This window comes from Urocitellus parryii, chromosome 5 (genome assembly GCF_045843805.1).
Source record: "Urocitellus parryii isolate mUroPar1 chromosome 5, mUroPar1.hap1, whole genome shotgun sequence".
Taxonomy (NCBI): domain Eukaryota; kingdom Metazoa; phylum Chordata; class Mammalia; order Rodentia; family Sciuridae; genus Urocitellus; species Urocitellus parryii.
In genome coordinates, this window is record NC_135535.1 from 136351147 (window position 1) to 136374228 (window position 23082).

The window sequence follows — 23082 nt, forward strand, 5'->3', positions numbered from 1 at the left end:
CTTGGGTTTAGAATTCTTAAGTTTTCAGTTATATGGGTTTCTGATATGTTTTAAGAATGGTTATAAACTTTAGGATATTTTAAGTATAAGATTTAAGGGATCTTTTTAGATGGGAATTTTAGATTAGAAATAAAAGTGCAGGTGTACTTTAAAACTTAAAGGTTAATGATAGGTTAGGAGACTTAGAGTCTAGTTACACAGTTTGGCATTAGTTAATAAGAAAATAATACATCTTGGGAAAATCTGAAAAATGTAAATTAGTGATGCATTTTATTAATGATTGATAACTAAAAAGTCACATCCTGGAAAAATGTAAATTGATGTTACATTTTTCTATACCCCTAATTATGGTTAAGGAAACTTTATGTCTTGGCAAAGTTTTGAAATTGTATAATCAATGATGTATTCTGAATCTATAATGATGAGAAAAATTGTAATAAAAGATGCCCCAGAGAAAGCTGCATTAGAGGTCTCTCTCTCTGGAGATTGCTCCAACAAAACGACTCCTGTCTCATCTTTTCGCCAACGCTACTCATCCTTCAGGATTCCCTGGACCCCGCTAGGGCTGGACCCCGGCAGAAATGACAAGTCATCTTAAAGAATATTGAATATTTGTTTGTGTGTCAAAAATTTATATTGACATACTCTCAGCTAAAGTAAATGTACATTGTTTCTCTCTTCTCTATCTGTTGTTATGACATTCTCTAATAGGGTGTTACGTTCACATTCTGTCTAATCGAGGTTATTATATGTATTTGCTACTATGGGTGGATATTTGATGTTTTTCCAATTCTTGCTGTTAAAATGATGCTGTTATAAACATTCTTGTACATTTTCATACACATTTGCCTGCAAGTTTGTTGAGTATATTCTCAGTTATAGAATTGCAGGTTATAGGGTATATGTATTTAAAACAATAACAGTCAATTTCAAAGAACTTTCCAAAGTAACTTCACCAATTTATGTTCTCACAAACAGTGTATGAGATTTCTGGTTGTTTCATGCTGAGAGCCACAGCCGAGTCTGTATGGCCCCTGGCATTTTGCCAACAGTATTGATTGACAGGCAAGGCGTTAATATCCGCCTCTGCCGCTACTTTTGAGTTCTAGCGCTATTTTTGAGTTCTCGCGCTATTTTTAGTTCTCACGGGGATTCCCCGGGAGTTCCCATTGGTTGGCGAAGTGCAGGAGGAGGGATTTCCCGGGGAGATATTTCCGGCTGAGGGTTCCTGCAGGAGCCTCGTGGCTTTCGGGAGGATTCCCCAGGAGCATGTGTGAGGTTTTTTCTTGCAGTAAAAAAATAAAGTTTGTTCCTGCTTCAGTGGCTCGTGATTTGTGCCCATCCAGACTGCGGCAGTTTCACATACCCATACAACAGTTGGCACATGCTGTTTAATTTTAGCCATTTCGTCATGTTGTATTTGTCTTTGGTATCTTTTTAAAGCTTTCAAATGTGGAGCATCCTTTGAAAAGTTTAATGGTATTTTGGATTCTCTCTTTTATGAAAGGTCTGTTCTAGTCACTTGCTTCTGTCATTTCCTTTTAGATTTCTGTTGGGAGATCCCAAGAATACTCTTAGGACATGATGATATTATAAGGACACACAAGCCTCAGAAAAATTGTTTTGTTCACAGTTACCTTTATTCCAACACATGGATACAGATTAAAATCAGCAAAAGTAAGTGTACCCAGGACAAAGTCTAAGAGAAACCAGGCAGAAGCTTCCAGATGTACTCTCCCAGTGGAAAAGCATAGAGATACACTTAATTCTTTCAGCAATGATGCAGGCAAACATAAAAAGTGTTAATCAGCCAGAGGAACTCTCAAGTCCCCCTACCCCAGGTGGGACAAATGGCCTAGAGTGACTAGAGCCAGCTATTTCCTTCTCACACATTGAAAGATTATTAGTGGAGTTGGATATTTCCCTTCCCCCAGGTTTTAGGCTCTGGCGAACTAGTTTCCCCTGAGATAAACCTTGCTAACTTGTTAACAAAGTGATCTGGTCTTGGCTTATTTCAAAATGTTTTCCCCCTTTCCCTCTGCCAGAAGCACAGAGATATTTTTTTTTCTCAAATAGTGACTGTGAGAACCTGGTCAAGCTCCTGGAAGTGAGACTTAACAAAATATTAGTCTTTCCCCTATGATTGGGTTCCCCTGGAGATATTGACTCTCAGACTTTGCACACTGAGTCTCTTGCAGTTCATTACTTACCATTCAGATTTTCCTACTTTGGCATTGGTTCTCTATGTAGCTTCTGCTACCTTGAGCTTCTGCTCAGGTAAGCTGCAACCCCCTGTATTCACCTGTCTCTCTCTCTGACCTTTTTCCCTATGTCTTCACCTCCCTTAAAGATCCAAGAAGTTGTTGGTTTTTCAGTGTTCAGTCTCCTTATGTGTGGAACCAGAAACAGGAAGTCTGAATGCCATTAGGAGGCCTGCCACTGATGCCCATTGTTTTGCCACCACTATTGACAGCATCCTTTCATCCTACATCTTCAGCCTCTTCCCATCTTCTAGTACTCTCCTGAACATATTTATACTTCTCTGGTGTTGAGGAAACTCTTGGATCTTTTATGCACTAAACTACAGATATTTTGAGAAGCCATTCCAGAGAAATATACCTCAACCATTGCTACTTTTTACACACACTGTGCTGGAAAGCTAACTTCAGTCTCCCTGGGCTCTGTACTTGGGGAAGTGAGGCACAACCCATATGGTTTCTATGATTTCCTTGCCTCTGGGACACTGCCTAAAGCAATCAGCAGGCAGCAACACTACACTGAAACCCAGGCCTCTTCTTCTTTTCCTTTTTCTTTTTCATACTATGGATTGAACTCAGGGACAATTGAACAATGAGCCACACCCCCAGCTGATTTGCTTAGTGCCTTGCTTTTGCTGAGGATGGCTTTGTACTAATGATCCTCCTATCTTAGCCTCCTGAGCCGCTAGGATTACAAGCATGAGCCATGGTGCCGGCCTTTTCTTATTTTCCCCCCAATTTTTTTTTCACAGCTAGGAAAGTGTTTTAACTCTCCATTCAGCAGAGAGAAAAATTAGCTTTCATATCAGATATCTTCCAGACTTTATTTTTATGCATAACATTAGTTCATATTCTTTTGAAGAAAATAAAGAACGTTCTTTAAAAGGTTATCTCTTGCAAAAAAATGGTAAGATTATTGTTTCTGATATTAGGTATTTAAATTCTATTAAGAAACTCAATAGACTGTACTGATATATATCTCTACCATTTTCCTTGTGAATATAAAACCACTGATTTAATGAACAGAGGGCCTGGGAACAAGGAGAAAATAGACAATTTTGTATTGAATATTCTAATTTAATATGTGAATAAACATACATAGTAAGAAAAAAATGATTGGATTCCTTTTTCGGCACAGGGAATTGAAACCAGGGGCACTCCATCACTGAGCTACATCCCCAGTCCTTTTTTATTTTAAGATAGGGACTCACTAAGTTGCTGAGGATTTTGCTAAGCTACTCAGACTAGTCTAGAACTTGAGATCCTCCAGTCTTAGCCTCCTGAGTAGCCAGGATTATAGGCATGTGCCACTACCCCCAGCTTGTAATAATTGAATTTTAATAGGAATGATATAAGTCTTTAAACACAGAGTATCATGGTTCTTTATAGATTTTTTGGATAATATCAAAGATTTCATGGTAAACTTGATGATAAGCATCTAATCCATACAAAAAGTCTATATGATTATAGTAAGAAATAGTTTTATGATTGATAGGTTTGTGATTTCAGAAAAAAATGTGAACATCTTCCAGGTCAGCCAATAAGTCATTTCTACTACTCCAAGTTGTTGTTGTCACATTCATATTTGTCACATTGTACCATGGAGAAGTTGTCTAAAAATAAATGAGTAAAAAAGAAAAAATGAGTTTTCACAGAATATAATACATTAGAAAGTCCTGTTTATTAAATTATTGAATGATGTTTTAAAATAAGTTTAATCTGGTGGGTTAAAATTAATGAATCTATGGAAGCAAAGAGATCTTACAATTTTTACTCAGAAACAAGCATAAATCAAATCTAGATAATTTACTTTTTATTTTATTTGCTTTATAGTAATGGGGATTCAACTCATGGAAGTTCTACCGCATCCCTAGCCCTTTTTGTTTTATTTTGAGACAGGAACTTGCTAAGTTGCTGGGATTGTCCTTGAATCTGTGATCCTCCTGCCTCAGCCTCCCAAATTGCTGGGATTATAGACACGAACCACAACACCGAGCTAATAGATGGTTTTAATCTAGAATATTCAAAGATTCACAGAGGTAAGTTCAGTATTTCTTATAAAGCATGGAAGTATTTTGAAGGTATTTGAAAGCATTTCAAATTTCCTGTGACTGTATTACTGTCTATTTGTTTATTAATAATTTATAAATATTGGCAACCAAGGTTAACTCTAATCCCATTGAATTTGATTTTAAGATCTTACTTTAGACTTTTTCATATGAGCAGATTATATATGGCCCAGAATTTAGCTGAGGCAGAAAAGTGTAGTAGAAAAGCAGAAACTCTGAAGTCAGACAGGCTCGGTTTCTGATATTTCAAAAATTTTGTCATCACACACAATTTTTACCATGTTCATTGAATTCTAAGTTATTTCTAATTATTATATGTATTTGACCTGTATTCCCAAATAGAATAACTGGTTTTAAGGTCATGAAATACATTATGCATTTTATCTCATATTTACCAAGTACAGAGTTGTGCAAATTATAAATACATTAGTTTTCCAGACAAAGGATGATGAATTCTTCTACTACTGTCAACTCCTCTAAGTTTATCCAGGATATTTCCTATTAAGATATGTAAAGGTATGGAAAAGATGCTTTGGTTGGATGTAACAATATGATTCCAAAACAATATGATTTTTCGCTTGCTGGTCTCACTATGTAATAATACTCTGATATTCACAGATGACTCTTATCTATAAGAGGATCATCTGAACAAAATGGGAAGGGAGATGGTTTTGGAATAACAACATACTTGATTAAAATGAAGAAAGTTCAGAACAGGACTGCCCCAGTCATAAACTTTCAAGTGGTTAGAATGCAGAAGCAAAAAAAAAAAAAGAAAAACAAAAATAAGAAGACATATACATTTGTTCATTATGGTGGCAGCTGATGTAAATTAAGCATGCATTGCATGATTCCCCTTTGTACTGGGTCTCCTGGTATTTATGCAAGGGGCTTCTTTCTTTCTCCATTCCTTTATTAAGTGTAAAAAATAGAAAGGGTGGAGATGGGGACAGGAAATCTAAAGATGTGAGTCTATCATCTTCATATAAATTCACGTGTCCCCAAAGTCTTTTACTTCCCCAAAGGGGCCTATGTGTTTGGAGTAATCTTAGGTTTCCTCAGAAATCCTCAGCTTCATCAATAGAGGTCAAGAGTGAGTGTCTTGCATTGGGACTGTGACACCTCTCTAAACAACCTTGCCTCAAACAACAGGACTCAAGAGTGTGTCTCAGAAGCTGCCCCTTCCTTCACTCCTAAACACTCTTAACCTCACCATTAACATTGGCTTTGAGTCTATTAGATTCAATTTGATTGTGCTTACTTTCTCTTACTGTTTTCATCACAAGAAGGTCACACTCTCAGGTTACTTATGATCTATGGATTTCTAAACCTTATATGGCTCCATATAATTCTTATTCTAACTCTTCTCAACTCTCCTTTACTCCTAAAACTCTTATTATCTGGAATTCCATCATCACCTCTGTATCTTAAACCTCTCACTGGCCTCTTCACCTTCCTGCTCTACTGACAATCTGGTTTTTCCTGAGAATGATGCTTCCCTCATAGCTCCTTCAAGTGGTGCAACTTTTTTCTCCCATATACCTGGGTTCACTGGACCTGAATGTTAGGTTAATCCTCTTTGTTCATTATTTCTTCTTTCAAATTATTCTCACTTCCTCCTCTCTAAGAAGTTTCCTTCAAGCTCTGAATATCATACCATTCAATTATATTACTTTTTTTTTTGCTGTTGTGATCATCTATTAAACTACAGGTTGTTCTGCCTGTTTAGTTCCTGCTTACTGTTACTCCCTCTGAAACTATTCCTGCCTTCAGTTTTAGCGATTTAATCTTTCTCACAACCTCATTTTAATTCCTTGAGCTCTTCACCTCAATGATCTTGTCCCCCATCTTATACTAACCATTCACCCTGTGACCTTATCATAAACCTTTATAATACTGCAGTCTTTGCATACTCTATTTTTATCCATTCCATTTTCTAAACATCATCTAATTCTCCCTGACATATCAATGTCAAAAATTCTTCGACATTGCCAAGATTGTGCATCCATTCATCCTTCCAACCTTTAATTATATCTTACTCCTTCAATGTACTTTCTTTCCTTCTTATCCAGCTGAAATTCCATAATCAATCATTAAACTTATTCACTTATATTTATTCAACACTTTTCTATTTGCATTGCATCATCCTACTGGCTTCACACAAAAAAGAAAATTGTAGAAAAATCCAATTCCTACACACAATATGCCTATACTAATGAGACTGAACAAAACTGGAGGAAAAAAAAAACTAAGCACTATGCTTACTGAAGTCACTTCAAATTGATGATTGCACACCTCATGCAGGCCATTAGTCTTGCCCAGCAATCACACCAATTCCCTCATCCATAACCTTGTCCACGATTCTGGGCAATTATGTAATACCTTCTCTTTGCTCCACTGACTTCTTCTTTCTTTTCTATCCATACTTTATTTTATTAAAATGCACTTTCCCATTTTGACAAAAAACCCGCAGCAATCATAAAATTTCAGAGACTTTTACTACATCAATATACTTACCAGCAAATGAAAAAGGGATATTATCTCTGTTAGCTCAAAAGCTCACCTATTACTTGTCTACTAGATGACATCTATCCTAGAATTCCATCTCTTTCTCTCTTCATAAAATTTCTCCTCTTTAGTAGGCCATTTTCATTAATGTAAAAACCTGCTGTTAATTATCTCAGAAGATAGATTCACTTCCCCATTTCCTACCACAGCTCTTGACAAATATTTTTATTCTCCTTTCAGCAAGATTCTAGAGAAGGGTTTCCACCATCTCCACTTTCTCTCCTTAATCATCTTTTTAAAGATTGTAGTAAAATACACATAAAATAAAATTTATAATTTTGACCATTTAAAGTGTGCAACTGAATGTCATTTGTCAAATTATTGGGCAACCATAATAGCAATCAGTTTAAAAATCCAATCTAATTAGTCTTACATCTCCATCCAGTAGTATGCTAGAACCAGTTTCTATTAATAAGATTTAATTATGGGCATCTTTTCCCAACTTTAAGTACAGTGGTGCCGAATTGGTTGGTTAAAATCAATCATGACAGGAATAACCCCACCACAGAAATTGACAAATGTTACTTATCTCTCCACCCCCACAAGTTATAAAATATTTACCAGCACACACTACTTATATCCTTCCACCAAAAGTGTTCAAGATAACTTATAATGTTAACATTTATAAAAGCTTGGTCAACTCCAAGGAATTCTGCTGTATTACTTATCAATGGCATCTGATACCATTGTTCCTTCATCCTTGAGATCTTTCCTTAACTTCTAGAGTACATTGATCTTCATATTTTGCTTACTGCTTCTTTTCAGTCTCCTTGGCTTTCTTACTCATTTCAGCTGCACTGGTTTCTTAAGTGTGCTTCTCTTTGGCTCTTCCCTCTCTCTATAAACCCTATCCCCTATGCTATGATCTAAATCTTTATGTCCTCCCCAAATTCATATGTTGAAATTTTAACGACCAAGGTGATGGGATTAGGTGGAGACTTTTAGAAAGTGATTAGGTTCATGAATGGGATTAGTGCCCTTATAAAATAAGCCCAAGGAAACTTTTGCCTCTTTAACTATGTGAAGAAACTACTAGAAAATGCCATCTCTAATGGAGAAAGCAAGCTCTCATCAGACACTGAATCTGCCAATATCTTGACCTTGAACTTTCTAACCTCTAGAACTGTAAGAAATAAATTTCTTCTGATTATAAACTACCAAGTTTACTCTAGTGGCATTAATGGACTAAGAAGACATTTCATATTGTCCATATTGTCAATTCCTTCACCTCCTTTAAATCATTTTTCAACTGTCACCATCTTACTGAGGCCTCTGAGCCTAATCTCTCTGTTAAAATGTATAATCCACTTATAAGAATGCCTAATCCTTTTCTCCTATTCCTCCCCGTACCCCATTTTCCTATGATGTCTATCCCCTTCTATCATATAAGGATAATTTACTTACCTGCTACCTTATTCTTTTTGTTGTTGTTGTTGTTGTTGGTCTTTCTTTCTTTGGGCGGGTGGGGGAGGTGTACCAGGGATTGAATTCAGGGGCACTCAACCACTGAACCATATCAACAGCCCTATTTTGTATTTTATTTAGAGACAGAGTCTCACTGAGTTGCTTAGTGCCTTGCTTTTGCTGCAGCTGACTTTGAACTCAAGATCCTCTTCTCCTGCCTCAGCTTCCCAAGCCACTGGGATTACAGGTGTGTGCTACTGCTCCAGGCACTACTACTACCTTATTCTTTTTTTAAAGATTTTTTTAGTTGTCAATGGACTTTTATATTATTTATTTATATGCAGTACTGAGAATTGAACCCAGTGCCTCTCACATGCTAGGCAAGTGCTCTATGACTGAGCTACAACTCCAGCCCTCTACCTTATACTTTATTCCTTGTGTATCAACTACTAAAATGTATGCTTAAGGAACACAAGCATCTTTGTTTAGCTCACTTGTGTTTCCCATGAGTATAGTACAATATAGGGCACATTGTAGGCACTCAGAAAACCTTATTATAATGGATGAATAAATACAAAGATTAATTTGATTTTCCTGATGAAGCAAACATCAGGGGTAAACAAAATTTAAAGATAAGTTATAATGAATATTTATAATGATTACATCAAAACAATTACTTCATAAATGTAAATATTTTGTAATTGGAAAAGTTTTATCTAATATCTTAATAATACTTTAAAGTGTTATAGTGTTTATTAGCTTTAAAGAACTTTTATAATCATCATTCTATGATAATATTTTTGTTAGGTTAAAGAGTGATTTCATTTTAAAAATCAGGAACTTATTCAGAAAGGTTAAACCAACTATTCAATGTTACCCTCCTAGTAAGGTTCAAAGAAAAAAATCAATGTTTGGTTTTTTATTCTAAGCACCTCTCACCCAGCCAGGGAGGTAACTCAAATCATGTGCAAGGATGGCCTCCCACAGTTGCACTTCAGAACTCTCTTCCTGTGAATTATTGAGAAGCCTATACTCTGGCTTTTTAGCCTTCAAATTTGTGGGTGCCCCTTCTAAGCCAGAAGCTGATAGTGTTATAGAGTAGAATACAGCTGCATCCTAAGTTTTCTGGAACTGTATCTAGAAATGAACAAACTTCACACATATAGAGCAAGAATAGTAAGAGTTATAGTATAGTTAATCTCGAATTGGTCCTCTTGAGCCTATCAAGATATGCAAGAAAAATAGGATGTTTTGTAATTTCTTTCCTGGGGTCAACATGAAAAACCCAAAGAGAATCTTGTAGCTTGTAAAGAGGCAGTGAGTGGTGCCGCAGTCTGGCTGGGCACAATTCAGGAGCCACTTGTCAAAAGAAACTAACTTTATTTTTAGAACTACAAACGCCAAGCAAAACAGCTCCTCAGGAAAAACCCTCAGAGCCCAACTGCCACCACCGGCTTCCACAAGCCTCTCACCCCCACACCAACCACCACCTCCCACAATCCTCCTGCTCTTGAGGCCGATTGGCTAGGTCGCGTGGGCGGAGCCAAAGAAGTCCCCCAATGAGCAGTTCCGTAGTCTGAAGGGCAGGGAAACAGCCCAATGAACATGACCGCAGAGGAGCCAATCAGCTAGATGTTGCTGGGGCCACTGTGAGCCAATCATCAGCCGGCAGCTGGAAGTTTGCTGGCAGCTGGAAGTTTGTTGGGGCCCCTTTGGCTGTGGCTCTCAACAAGTGGGGTCAGCCCAATGTCACTGATATGGGAAACCAACCAAAGAGATTTGACAGCAAGCAATATAACTATTTCTTACAAATGACAAAATGTTAGTCAGAACAGAAGAATAGGGACCATCTATTCCACACACCTCACTTGACTTGTCCAAGATTCAAAGCTAAGACTAGAACCCAGTTCTCCTGATGCCTAGTCTGAAATGCTTTCTCTAGGACTGCACTTTTTTCAATGTTAAGCTGTAAGCCTCTTGAGGACCATGGGAAAGTTTTGTTCACTTTTGTATTTCCAAGACTAACATTTCTTGGCATATAATAGGATATTAAACTAATATTTGTTTAATGATTGATACTGAAAAAGAGAAAAATCCAGTATCAATGATTGCTATTATGGTTGCCCAATAATTTGACAAATAAAAAGCATTGTCCTAGCTTGAACATTAAGATTATATTTTATTATTTTTTTATTTGTTCTAATTAGTTATACATGACAATAGAATGAATTTTGACACATCATACATAAATGGAGTATAACTTCTCATTCTTTTGACTGTGCATGTTGTATGGATAAGGTAATCATATATGTACATATGGTAATAATATCTGATTCACTCTACTATTATTCCTACTCATATACATCCTCCCCTCCCTTCATTTTCCTCTGCCTAATGCAAAATATCTCTATTTTTACCTACCCCCCATTGTGAATTAGTTTCCACATATCAGAGAAACATTCAGCCTTTGGTTTTGGGGGATTGGCTTTATTTTGCTAACCATGATATTCTCCAGATCCATCCATTTACTGGAAAATGCCATAATTACATTTAAGGCTAATATTTCATTGTGTATATAAATCACATTTTCTTTATCCATTTATCTGTTGAAGGGCATCTAGGTTGGTTCCATAGTTTGGCTATTGTGAACTGAGCTGCTATAAACATTAATGTGGCTGTGTCCCTGTAATATACTGATTTTAAGTCCTTTGGGTATAAGCTGAGGAGGGGGATAGCTGGGTCCAGTGGTGGTTCCATTTCAAGTTTTTGGAGGAATCTCCATACTGCTTTCCACATTGGTTGCACCAATATGCAGTCCCACCAGCAATATATGAATGTACTTTTTTATTTCACATCCTTGCCAATATTTATTGTTGCTTGTATTCTTGATAATTGCCATTCTGACTGGAGTGAAATGAAATCTTAGAGTTGTTTTGGTTTGCATTTCTGTAATTGCTAGAGATGTTGAACATTTTTTTCATATATTTTTTAATCAATTTTATTTATTCTTCTTGAAGTGTCTGTTCAGTTTCTTGGCCCATTTATTGACTGGGTTATTTGGGGGGGGTTGTTGTTAAATTTTTGAGTTTTTTTATATATCCTGGAAATTGAAGCTCTGAGGTGAATGTGGTAAAGATTTTCTCCCATTCTGTACGTTCTCTCTTCACTTTATTGATTATTTTCTTTGCTGAGAAGAAGATTTGTAGTTTGAATCCATCCCATTCATTGAATATTGATTATATTCTTGTGCTTTAGGAGTCTTATTGAGGAGGTCAATTCCTAAGCTGACATGGTGGAGGGTTGGGCCTACATTTTCTTCTAGTAGGCATAGAGTCTGTGGTCTAATTCCTAGGGCATTGATCCACTTTGAGTTGAGTTTGGTATAGGGTGAGAGATTGAGGTTCAATTTTATTCCACTATAGATGGATTTCCGATTTTCCCAACACCATTTGTTCAAGAGGCTATCTTCTCTCCAATGCATGTTTTTGGTGCCTTTGTCTAGTATGAGATAACTATATTTATGTTACCTTTGGTGTACATATCTGTTTTGGTGACAGTGCCATGCTGTTTTTGTTACTATGGCTCTGTAGTATTGTTTAAGGTGTGGTATTGTAATGTGTCCTACTTCACTCTTCTTGTTAAGGATTGTTTTGGTTATTCTTGGTCTCTTAAGGAATCTTAAGCTCTTTTCCAAGTGAATTTAATGATTGCTTGCTTTTTCTAGTTCTAGGAAGAATGTGATTAGGATTTTAATAGAAATTGCATTAAATCTGTATAACTCTTGGTAGTATGGCCATTTTAACAATATTAATTCTTCCTATCCAAGAGCATGAGAGATCTTTCCATCTTCTAAGGTCTTCTTTAATTTCTTTCTTTAGTGTTCAGCAATTTTCATTGTATAGGTCTTTCCCCTCTTTGTCAGATTGATTCCCATGTATTTTATTTTTTGGGCTATTGTTAATGCGGTAGTTTTCCCAATTTCTCTTTCAGTGCATTCATCACTGACATATAAGAATACATTTCATTTATGGATGTTGATTTTATATCCTGCTACATTGCTGAATTCATTTATGAGTTCTGGAAGTTTTCTGGTGTAATTTTTTGGGTCTTCTAAATGTAGAATCATGTCATCAGCAAATAGTGATCATCAGCAAATAGTGACAGTTTTAGTTCTTCTTTTCCTATTTATATCCCTTTAATGTCTCTTGTCTAATTGTTCTGGCTAGAGTTTCCAGGACTATGTTGAATAGAAGTGGTGATAGAGGGCATTCTTGTCTTGTTTCAGTTTTTAGAGGGAATGCTTCCATATTTTCTCCATTTAGAATAATGTTGGCCTTGGATTTTAGCATAGAAAGCTTTTAAAATATGAAGGTATGTTCCTACTGTCCCTAGTTTTCCAAGTATTGTGAACATGAAAGGATGCTGTTATTTTGTCAAATGCTTTTTTCCTGACAGAACAATTTAAAGTGGCCTAAACAGAAATTTTTAACAGAAACATTCTAGAATTTAAGCTCTTGGGTTTTTATTGTGTCCTCTAATTTTTAAATTATTCTCTATGCTTGAAATAAACTTCACTGTGATGTTTGGTTTCTGGGATGATACATCCCAGATATACCTTCCATCATGGACCATTACTATTTACATTAATATAGGTCAGAGCATACTGCCCTGTTCATCTTTCTAATGCCTATCCTTGAACAATCTAAGATGTCCACCAGAGTCTCTGTCAGAAAGGTAAGAAGGAATCTATCCCTACAAAGGAACCCAAATTATAATCATACACCTTAATTACTGCACTTAGGAATCTTAAAAGCTCACTTTTCTTCTAAGAGTTAGTTATTTAGGAGATGGAGCAGGGGATTGGTAAACTATTATCAAAGACTTCTAACAATTGGGCAAAGTAAAAATTCTGGGTTTTTTGGGGGTGTGGGTGGGTACCAGGTATTGAACTCAGAGGCCGTCAATCACTGAGCCACATCCCAGCCCAATTTTGTATTTTATTTAGAGGCGGGGTCTCACTGAGTTGTTTAGTGCCCCACCATTGCTGAGGCAGTTTTGTACTCATGATCCTCTTGCCTCAGCCTCCTGAGCCACCAAGAAGTCCTTAAAAGTCCTCAATAAAAGAACCAACTCCTTTCAAATGCACAATTACTTCTACCAAATCAGGATTTTTAATTTAATATCATGAAAATGTCTGGGAGAGAATGCCTGCCACTCCAAGAGTATTGATGAATGTTAGAAGCTTAAAGATAATTAGCAGGTTCTAATTTCATTCATGAAAAGATTAACAGGGAAGTGGAATACTGTTAGGAACCATGATATAAGAGGAGGAGTTATAGAAAATAGGTAAATAGAGGAGAGCCTAAATATTAAAAGTCTCAGGAAACTAATGCCCAGTAGTGAAAGCTATTAAGTTACCCATCATAACAGCTGCTCTCTAGTCTCCACTGAGAGCAGGACAAATATGTAAGCAAATAATCCCATAATGCTAATGCAAATTAATTACATAATATCCAAATAGTTATAAAATCAGATAGGCTAAGACTCTAACTACTAGTATGCATATATGAATCACGAAAGGACACACAAAGACTCAACAATAAGGACCTAGAGCTCCTTTCCAAAACTGGCAAAAATATATTTCAAATACAGTTTGTTCTCACCATATTTATATTGTTCGTATCATTTCCAAATATCATATACCAGGTCCTGAAACAAATCTTATTAAAAACTGGTAACGGACACAACACAACTTTGAACCAACAAATTCATTAAATGAGGTTTTAGGTAAGAAGTCTTCATGGCCAGATAAAGTCTGTAAAATAAATTTACTTTATTCACATTTGAAAGACCACAATATTTATTTTAAAAATAATATGGTGAGTTCCTATATACACAAAGAAATTATCTTACAGTAGTTTAACAATTTTTAATTAAAGAAAACACTTTCTTGAATTAAAGAAGCAGGGTTCAAAGATTGTTTCACCACTGGGTTTCCTCTCACAATAAAATATCTAAAGGTATAACAAGTAATATTCTATTCTTTATAGAAGCAAAGGCAAAAATCCAATATAAATGAAACAAAAACAAAATTCATACATGTGACCATGCAAACATAATCAAGACTTCTTATTTTGAAGCACAGAATCATCATCACTTTGGGTTATCTACAATACAAAAGAAAGGCAGAACATACCTTGATTATTGACTTTAATTTGTGTGCCCTTTTAATTAGAGGGCATTTTGTGTGTTTAACTGAAAAAACTGGTGCTAAGGTAAAAAATATTTTTATCCTTTCAGCTATCTTTGGTATTGTAGAAAATGTTATGAAAGCTGAAAGGAAATATGACATAAATTAGCAAGATATTCTGAAGCAGTTACTAGTAGCATGTAAAAATGACAGCATAAAAAGTAATAGTGGATTCAAAAATGGCCTCTGAACAATTCATTTCTTAATTCACTTTACCATTTTTTGATCATCGAGCATGTGACATTATATTAATCACAGCATATTGTTAATAACTACAGTTTTGAAGTAATCATAAAGGATGATTATTGGATATAAAAGGAAAAAAAAACAGAATAATGAGGCCTGGAAGAAAGAAACAGAAAGGAAAGCCATACAATGATGACTTTCTTCTCTTCCAAGATAAATCCTTCCCAGACACTGGCCATAGGCAGGGAGAAAGTGTCTCATCCAACCTAGAAGTGGCAGTCTCTAGGAAACACTCATCTCTTTCAAGACAACTCCTCTCCAGGTGCTGTCCACTAACCCCAGCTCAAGGACTTATATTCCTGAGTGCCCAGACTCTCATGCTCACTAAATCTCCCACAACCTATATAAACCCAGTACCCTCTATTATTTGGAGTCAGTCTCATTTTCCACCAGGAAAGTGGATTCCACAGTGTCACTTCATCCCTACTTCCCCTATTCCTGTGTGAAACTTTGTTCCTGAATAAAAAAACTTGAGCTGATTTGTGAAGTTTGCATTTGTCCTGATATTTTTTGCTAACAATGATAATTTTGTAATAAAGCAGATTGCAACGCTATAGTTTAAAACTCTAAAACAATTACATTGAATAAAATTAGTAATATGGAGCATTTGTATAACTATCTATGATGTAAGTGGAATAAGTAAAATTTTCACAGAGATGAATCTTACACTTTGGCTGAGAGACTCAATAAATGTAAAAATGTTTTAATATTTACTTTTAATGCATTTTAAAACTCCTTAACTTCTTGTATAGAGAGTACTTAACATTAGTTTATATGTTATTGATTATTTCAAGTCATTGAAGTGAAAATAGCAATAATATTTCTTGTCATACCAATAGTAGTGTCCTGCTAATGGCTTACATAAAATATTTCCTGTTTTCCAGTTTGTTTCACAATGAAATCAATGGAAGCTGGAAGATTATATTTAGCCATCTCATCAAAACTACCAAAAAAAGAACAAGAAAAATAGCACTTTCTTCTGTCATATCAACATTTGGAGATAATGAATGGGTAAATGAATAAAGGCAATTTTCAAATCTCTTTGGGTATCATCAAGAAGATATGTGGTAAAATGTACCTACAGGATAGAGACTTTTGTGGGGAACACAAAGTCAAGGAAATAAAACCAGAGGCAGTATTATAAAGAGGATGGTTGTATATTATAAATACAGTGGACTAGAGTAAACCCATGAGCTATTAAGTAGAAAAGTAGTTAAACTAAGAATGGGGTTGGTCAATAAGGTACCAAATAAGAAATAAAGGTTACTGCTGAAAAATGAGAAAAAAAGTTCAAAATCAAACAAGCAGTCTAATTTTCAAGCTAAAATTTGCATAAAATTGTATGCTCTAAGGAAAGTTCTATATTGAGAAAAGAATCAGATCTATATTTTATTGTATTTTACTGAAAAGGAAATAAATATTCAGTATACTTTTCAAAAAAATGAAAGATTACTTCATCTTCATTTTATTTGTACCTGAAAGCCCAAAACTCTTTGGAATTTGTTTTTAAGTATAGGTGTTTCCTAGACCAGGTACTTCCTCTGCTGTTCCCCATCCACACATCATAGCCAGCATCTGCCAGAATGAAACCCAGGCTGTTGGGAAGATTTGAAATCCAGCTGCTAGCAGATGTAAGTAAACCATGTTGCAAATATACAACAAGTCTCCGAGCTAATGAGAAAAAAGCAAAAATTTTATTATTTTTTTTTCTTTTTAAAAATGTTTGATTTATTAGTGCATTACAGTTATACATAAGAAAGTTGCTATATTGGGGATTGAACCCAGGGGCACTCTGACAATGAGCCACATAAATTTTCTTTTTAAGTTGTATAGTTTCTACACGAAAATCTCTTACCTGAAATGTATGAAGGTTTCCAAGATTTATTTTGCATAAATGCAGTAAGGTCCTCCTTTAATCCTACCAAATAGTCAGAACTGTTTAATATAGTTCACTAACAGATTTCTTTCCAATAACAGTTTCAACCAAGTAAATAATTAGTTGATGTCCCACTTAAATATATAAATTTTAGGAAGAGAGAATAACCAAATGACTAATAGTAATTTGGGCACTTACACATTTTATGTAATACATACCCAAGATATTTTACATGATTCCTGCTTTATTTTTAATAAAACAATTTTATAATCACATTTTCCAGAGGAATAATCAAAATTGGTATCATTATCACTATAGCCACTGTTATAATCACCTGAGTTCCCAGAGCCCTAATCTGTACTAACATATTTTTTTTTTAAAATGACACCTTTTGAATGATATAGTTTTGGCTATAAGGAAGTCTCCACACTTAGGAGGTGGGAGATAACCCTATACTTTGACTAAGTGACACGAAGATAACAAAAGATCGACTCTTGCTTCAAGGTTAGATCACATCTGATGCACTTCATGTTCTATACCAAGGATCCAGATGGAAGCAAGACTCTTGCCACCACATCCTTATTCACCCACTTCCTTTGCTCTTTGTCTTCTGCTTCCATCATTATCTTTGTTGTTTTTTTTTTCCAATTCCCCCCAAAATCATGTGCATCAAATCCCCGTCATGGGTTTTAGCGAACATTACCCAGGAGTTACCATCGACAGCGATTAAGAAGCAGACCCTTAAGGATGGGATTATGGAGTTGGATTACTTTCTGATTGATTAGCCATATGGATCTGGTTGTAGGTGCAGTATTGAAAGAACCTTGCATGTTGTAGCATTCCAGTGGCTAGAATATTCATGTATAGTGAATTGGAATAAGATCCACAAAAGGGGTGATTGGCTTTTACAGGATCTCTGATAGCTGAGACAAATAGGGGAAGTATAATTATGAGGTCTTTGGGTTTGGGTGGCTGTTGCTAAGTGCCAATGGTGTTTTGAAGACATAAAGTAACAGGGGCAAACAATCACCAATTCAAAGCAAAGTGTGAAAATCATATGGCCTCTGAGGCTATATCTAACCACCCTTATGTCTTATGGCCAAAAGGAAAGGAAAACAGAGTTGAAAACCTTGGGCAGGACCTAATTGTAAGAATAGCAGAACTGCAGGAAGGTTGAATTCTCATCTTACACAGTATGGTGGTAGAGCTCTCTCTCTCTCTCTCTCTCTCTCTCTCTATATATATATATATATATATATATATATCCCTATATTCAGGTCTGTGATAGGGCAGAAGTAGGACCCTGAAACTTGAGATGAGGGAGGGTACTTGTGAAGATCTTCATAAACTTGAATTCCACATTTCCCTGAACTCACCGGTTCCACAGAAGTGACCACTCAATTGAGGCATCTTTTTCTACTCCCATGTTCTGTTCTGTATGTAGACACTACAGCTATGATCAGATATAGATAGGGCAGTGCTTAGGGATGAGGGCTTGGTTTACCCCCATCAAACAAGCTATGTGGGAAGGTGAGGAATACAGAATGGATAGTGGAGTAGGTAATTTATAAGACTAATTGTGATCTCAGTGTTTTTCTAAGGATGGTCCATTGCTCCTTTTTAGAGATTCCCCTCAGTCAAATAGGATTTGTCTCACCCAAAAGATTCCACCTCCCTCTAGTGGTAGCCTTTGGCAGGCAGTGATTAACTGACCGGGAAGTGCAAAAAAGTGATTAACTGACCGGAAGTGATTAACTGACCGGGAAGTGCAAAAAGCTCATTGTGGGGGCACTCTGTAGTGCTATTCATGAGCTCCACAAACTTCTCTGAATGCCCTAGACCCTGTGGAATCACATCCTTCCTTACCTCCTTCCACCACCCTACCGTAACGTCCCTTAATAGTATTCCATTCCCTTGACAGTAAATCATACATGTTCACTGAGAAGAAATAGAAAAGTTAAGAACTTCAGGCCTCACTCACCAATCTATCTTCAACTGAATATTACCTGAAGCATTATTATCGTTTGTCTTCCCATAAGGAATTCTGTACAGGCCAAGGATATAACCATCTTCTGTTACAACATTATATTCTTCATTGGGATAGCCCCAGTAGGAAATGATTTGGCTCTGAATTTTTTTTAAAAAAAAAAAAGCAAACCATTTAGCAAAAAATTGTTAACTAATGGTTTAAATAGTTTGCCCTATCTAATCCATTATGTAATAAGGAATTTTGGTATTCTATCTCAACCTCAGGTCTATGTGCTTTTCTTATTAATTCAGTGATTCATTTAGGTAATATATTTATGGAATGTCTATTAAACACCAGTCTTAAGCCCTAGGGATTCAAGGATGTATAAAAAAACAACAAAAAAATTTAAATCCCTCTCCTCAAAGAGAAAACCAGTAAGAAATACTCCACTATTTTGTTTTCTAACTTCTAATCATTCATACATTTACCTAGCTGCTCATATACAATTTAAAAGTACATGTGTATCCATAAATGTTTTCATATCCAGGCATATGTCTAATCTTGTATTTTAAATTTTTATATATATATATATATATATATATATATATATATATATATATCACATAAGAATGTATAGAAGAGAGAATTTTTATATCTTTCATGAAGGTATTAGTATATTATATATAGTTTCATCAAAGAGACATACTGAGGCTGAAGGTGAAACCATAAACCACAGCAGAGTAGATTCAAAATATTAGTTGACCCATATCAAAATACATAAGTTCAGAGGGATATATTTGATTATCTATTAACTTAAAAACTCCAAAATTTGAAGAGTAACATTCTCTGTTACTTTAGCAGTTTAGATTTATTTCCTAACAACTTACAATATTCGTATTTGCTTCAGGGTTCACAGGTTTTTGATTTCGAAAGATACCATGAGTGCTTCCAAGAATAAGGATAAAATATATCACTGTGAAAAGGCACCACATTGGGGATTTACCTATGAAAGGGAGATATGAACACTTAAATATAATACAAAATATACTCAAAATTGTAGCAAATAATATCATTTATAAAATTTCAGCAAATAATTATGTGGGTTAGAAAGCATCACCAGTTTCAGATGAGAAAATTGAGGCTTTGAAGAATTAGTAAAGTGCTTAAAGACATATAATGTATAAGGAGCAGCAGTCAGTGTGTTAAGTTCCAACGTCTATGCTTTTCAACTGTACTTGCTGTAGTATAAATTCCTGCCATGGAATCTCCATTATAATATTGTGCAGCACTACTCTAATAACTTTATCATATATTGCAAGTTAACTGATGTATGAATTAGATAATATTATTCTCACCAGACTAATATTTATTTAAATATATCTACTTGGTTTTTTTTTTTTCTTTTCTTTTGGAAGGGAGTAGGATGAAGGGGGAAGATTTGGAAACTTGGATAATTTTCATTAAATCTTTAGGGTCAGAGTCTATTTTCTTTTTCCCCAAAAAAAAAAAAAAAAAAAAAAGCTTTGGGTCTCCGAAATTCTAGGAAGCCATAACATTTAAATTCTTTCTAGGAAAATATAAATCATAGAGGTCACCACCCAGATTTTACTCCAAAAAGTGTGGCTCATGGACGTTGTACAACAAGCCAGACACTATGCCTGGAAGGACATTATACAGGAATTACAAAACTTTAAGCTTCATCACTCACTAGCTAGGTTACTTAAGGCAGGTTACTTAAGCTTTATGAACATCATTTTTCCTACCTATAAAATGCAAATATTACTTTTCAGGGTTGTTATAAAACTTAACTTTGATAAATGTGACATGATACTTTATAAGCAAAATACCCATTACATCAAACCACTTACTATAGCAATTCAGAAGCATAATTTACATGTACATAATTTACATGTACATAATTAACATATCTTCCTATATATTTGTTAACTTATTCTGGGGCAATATTTTCATAGCTTGGCACAAGTTATATAGATCTGAAGGTTTTAAACTATTTTCAAAATCATTTTCTAAATTGAAACTTTAATTTGTGGAAACTAGATTTCTTCCCTTTGGTCCAGGTATATATTATAATTGGTATAATATCTGTGATTTTCACTGAAGACAACAAGCACATTTTAAAACACTTTTACCAAGACTTTCCTCCAAAGAGGAGAAAGAGCTGCTAATTTAAGTATATAAAGAAACAATTAACATTTAGATTCACATTCTAGATATCTTCTGGTTATGATTTTGAACAAGTGTTAGGCAGCAAGGCTACCAAGTTCTCTGTCCTCACAGCCTGTCTCAATTAAATACATGAGAACAGCACGGAAAGACATATTTTCTCTTTTGTATTAGCTGATTTTATAGTTTACCACCTACCACTTGCTTCCTAGTTAAGGTTTTAAAGTACTTTGAATTATATCTAGAATGAGTGTATAGATTATCATTCAAAACAAGACACTGTTGAAAATGAAATAATATTTTGATAATTAACTTGGGAAGACAGGCATGAAATACTGAACTTTCCATTCATATAAGCTATGACTGCTCGATTTTTAGCCTTATTTCCCTAAATTTTGATAACAAAAAATACAGAAAGATGAAACTCTGACATATACTTGTTGGTATCCTTAAAAACCAACAATGGGAATGTTAAACTGAATGAAATTGTTAACTTTCTTGTTTGCAGTGAGTTATCAAACATACAAAGCAACTATTGAAAAAGTTCACTAAAACGAAGATCTGTGCTATTCAATGTATGGCCACTGAGCACTTGAAATGCAGCTAATAAGGAACAGAAAATTTAATTTCATTTAAATTTATTCTAATTTAAAAATTAAAGCAAAGTAAACTATTCTGTTAAACACAAATGAATTGCTTTGGTAGGACTACATTTACTTGAACTATTATACTGTATGTTATCATAAGTTTTTTTTGTTTTAATTAGTTAGACATGACAGTACAATGATCTTGACATATCATACATTTGAATCACATGGGGTATAATTTCTCATTTTTCTGAGTGTACAGGTTGCAGAATCACATTGGCCATGCAATCACGTATATACATACAGCAGTAATAAAGTCTATTTTATTCTGCTGCCCTTCCTTTACCCCCTTCCCCTCCCCTTCCCTCCCATCACTTCTCTCTACCCAATCTAATGTGACACACTTCTTTTTTTTCCCCTCACATTGTCATACATGTATTCTGTATAATGATGAGGGTCTCCTTCCATCTTCCATGCAATTCCCTTTCTCCCTCCCTTTCCCTCCCACCTCTCTTCCCTATTTAGTGGTAATCTTCTTCTCATGCTCTTCCTCCCTACCCCATTTTGAGTCACCCCCCCTTACATCAGAAAAGACATTTGGCATTTGTTTTTTAGGGATTGGCTAACTTCACTTAGCATAATCTGCTCTAACGCCATCCATTTCCCTGCAAATGCCATGATCTTGTTATTTTTAGTGCTGAGTAATATTCCATTGTGTATAAATGCCAAAGATATGGAACGCTTCATGAATTTGCATGTCATCCTTGTGTAGGGGCCATGCTAATCTTCACTGTATTGTTCCAATTTTAGTATATGTGCTGCCGAAGCGAGCACATCATAAGGTTTTATTGTGTTATTATAGCACATATATAGGGCACATTGTCTTTTCCAATATTATATGTAAATACATCACCAATGTACCTAGCGTCAGTAAATATTTTCAGTTTGAATGATTTTTTTCTATTTACAGATGTAACATTATGTGTTTGTATATTTTATGCAGATAGCATGGATTAGATTACAACCTATGTAAATCTGGCTGATAATTAAATTAAAATATTTATCAATATTTTAATTAATTACCTTTTTTAGTTTATCAATAAACTAAAATTAGGCACATTACAAATACAAAATTGAGAGTAGACACAGAAGCTTGTATTACAACCAGATTAGTAAAAAATAAATAAATAAATTTAAATGAAACAGATTGGGAAAGACATATTTCAGCTTTCAAAATAAATGACTATTTACCTATTCTTCCATCAGTGAGCATGTGAGGTGCTTCTTCCTTTTGACTATCATGAATGATTTTGCCATGAACATAGTTATACAAATAACTGAGTTCCCTGTTTTCAAGTCTTTTGAGTATTCACTTGTTTTAGTCAGCATTTTTGCTGTTGTGACTAAAAAGACCTGATGAGAACAACTGTAGAGGAAGAAGAGTTTATTTGAGGGCTCACGGATTCAGAGGTCTCAGTCCACAGACAGTTGGCTCCATTCCTCAGGGTTAGGTAGGCAGGGCATCATGACAGAAGAGTGTGGCAGAGGGAAGCAGTTTACATGATGATCGGAAAGTAGAGACACTCCATTTGCCAGATTGAAAATACATACCCCAAAGCCATATCTCTAATGCCCCAGCTCCTCTAGCCACACCCCACCTGCCTTCATTAC

General features: G+C 35.2%; 1 non-coding gene and 1 pseudogene across 1 annotated transcript; both read right to left on the minus strand.

Annotated features, from left to right (window-relative positions):
- Positions 1 to 3631: 3631 nt before the first annotated feature.
- LOC113196865 (lipase member J-like) lies at positions 3632 to 22701 on the minus strand (annotated as a pseudogene).
- On the minus strand, positions 22139 to 22245 carry LOC113196880 (U6 spliceosomal RNA). Its single transcript, XR_003302619.1, has one exon. It is a non-coding gene; the product is annotated as a U6 spliceosomal RNA (small nuclear RNA).
- Positions 22702 to 23082: the final 381 nt, after the last annotated feature.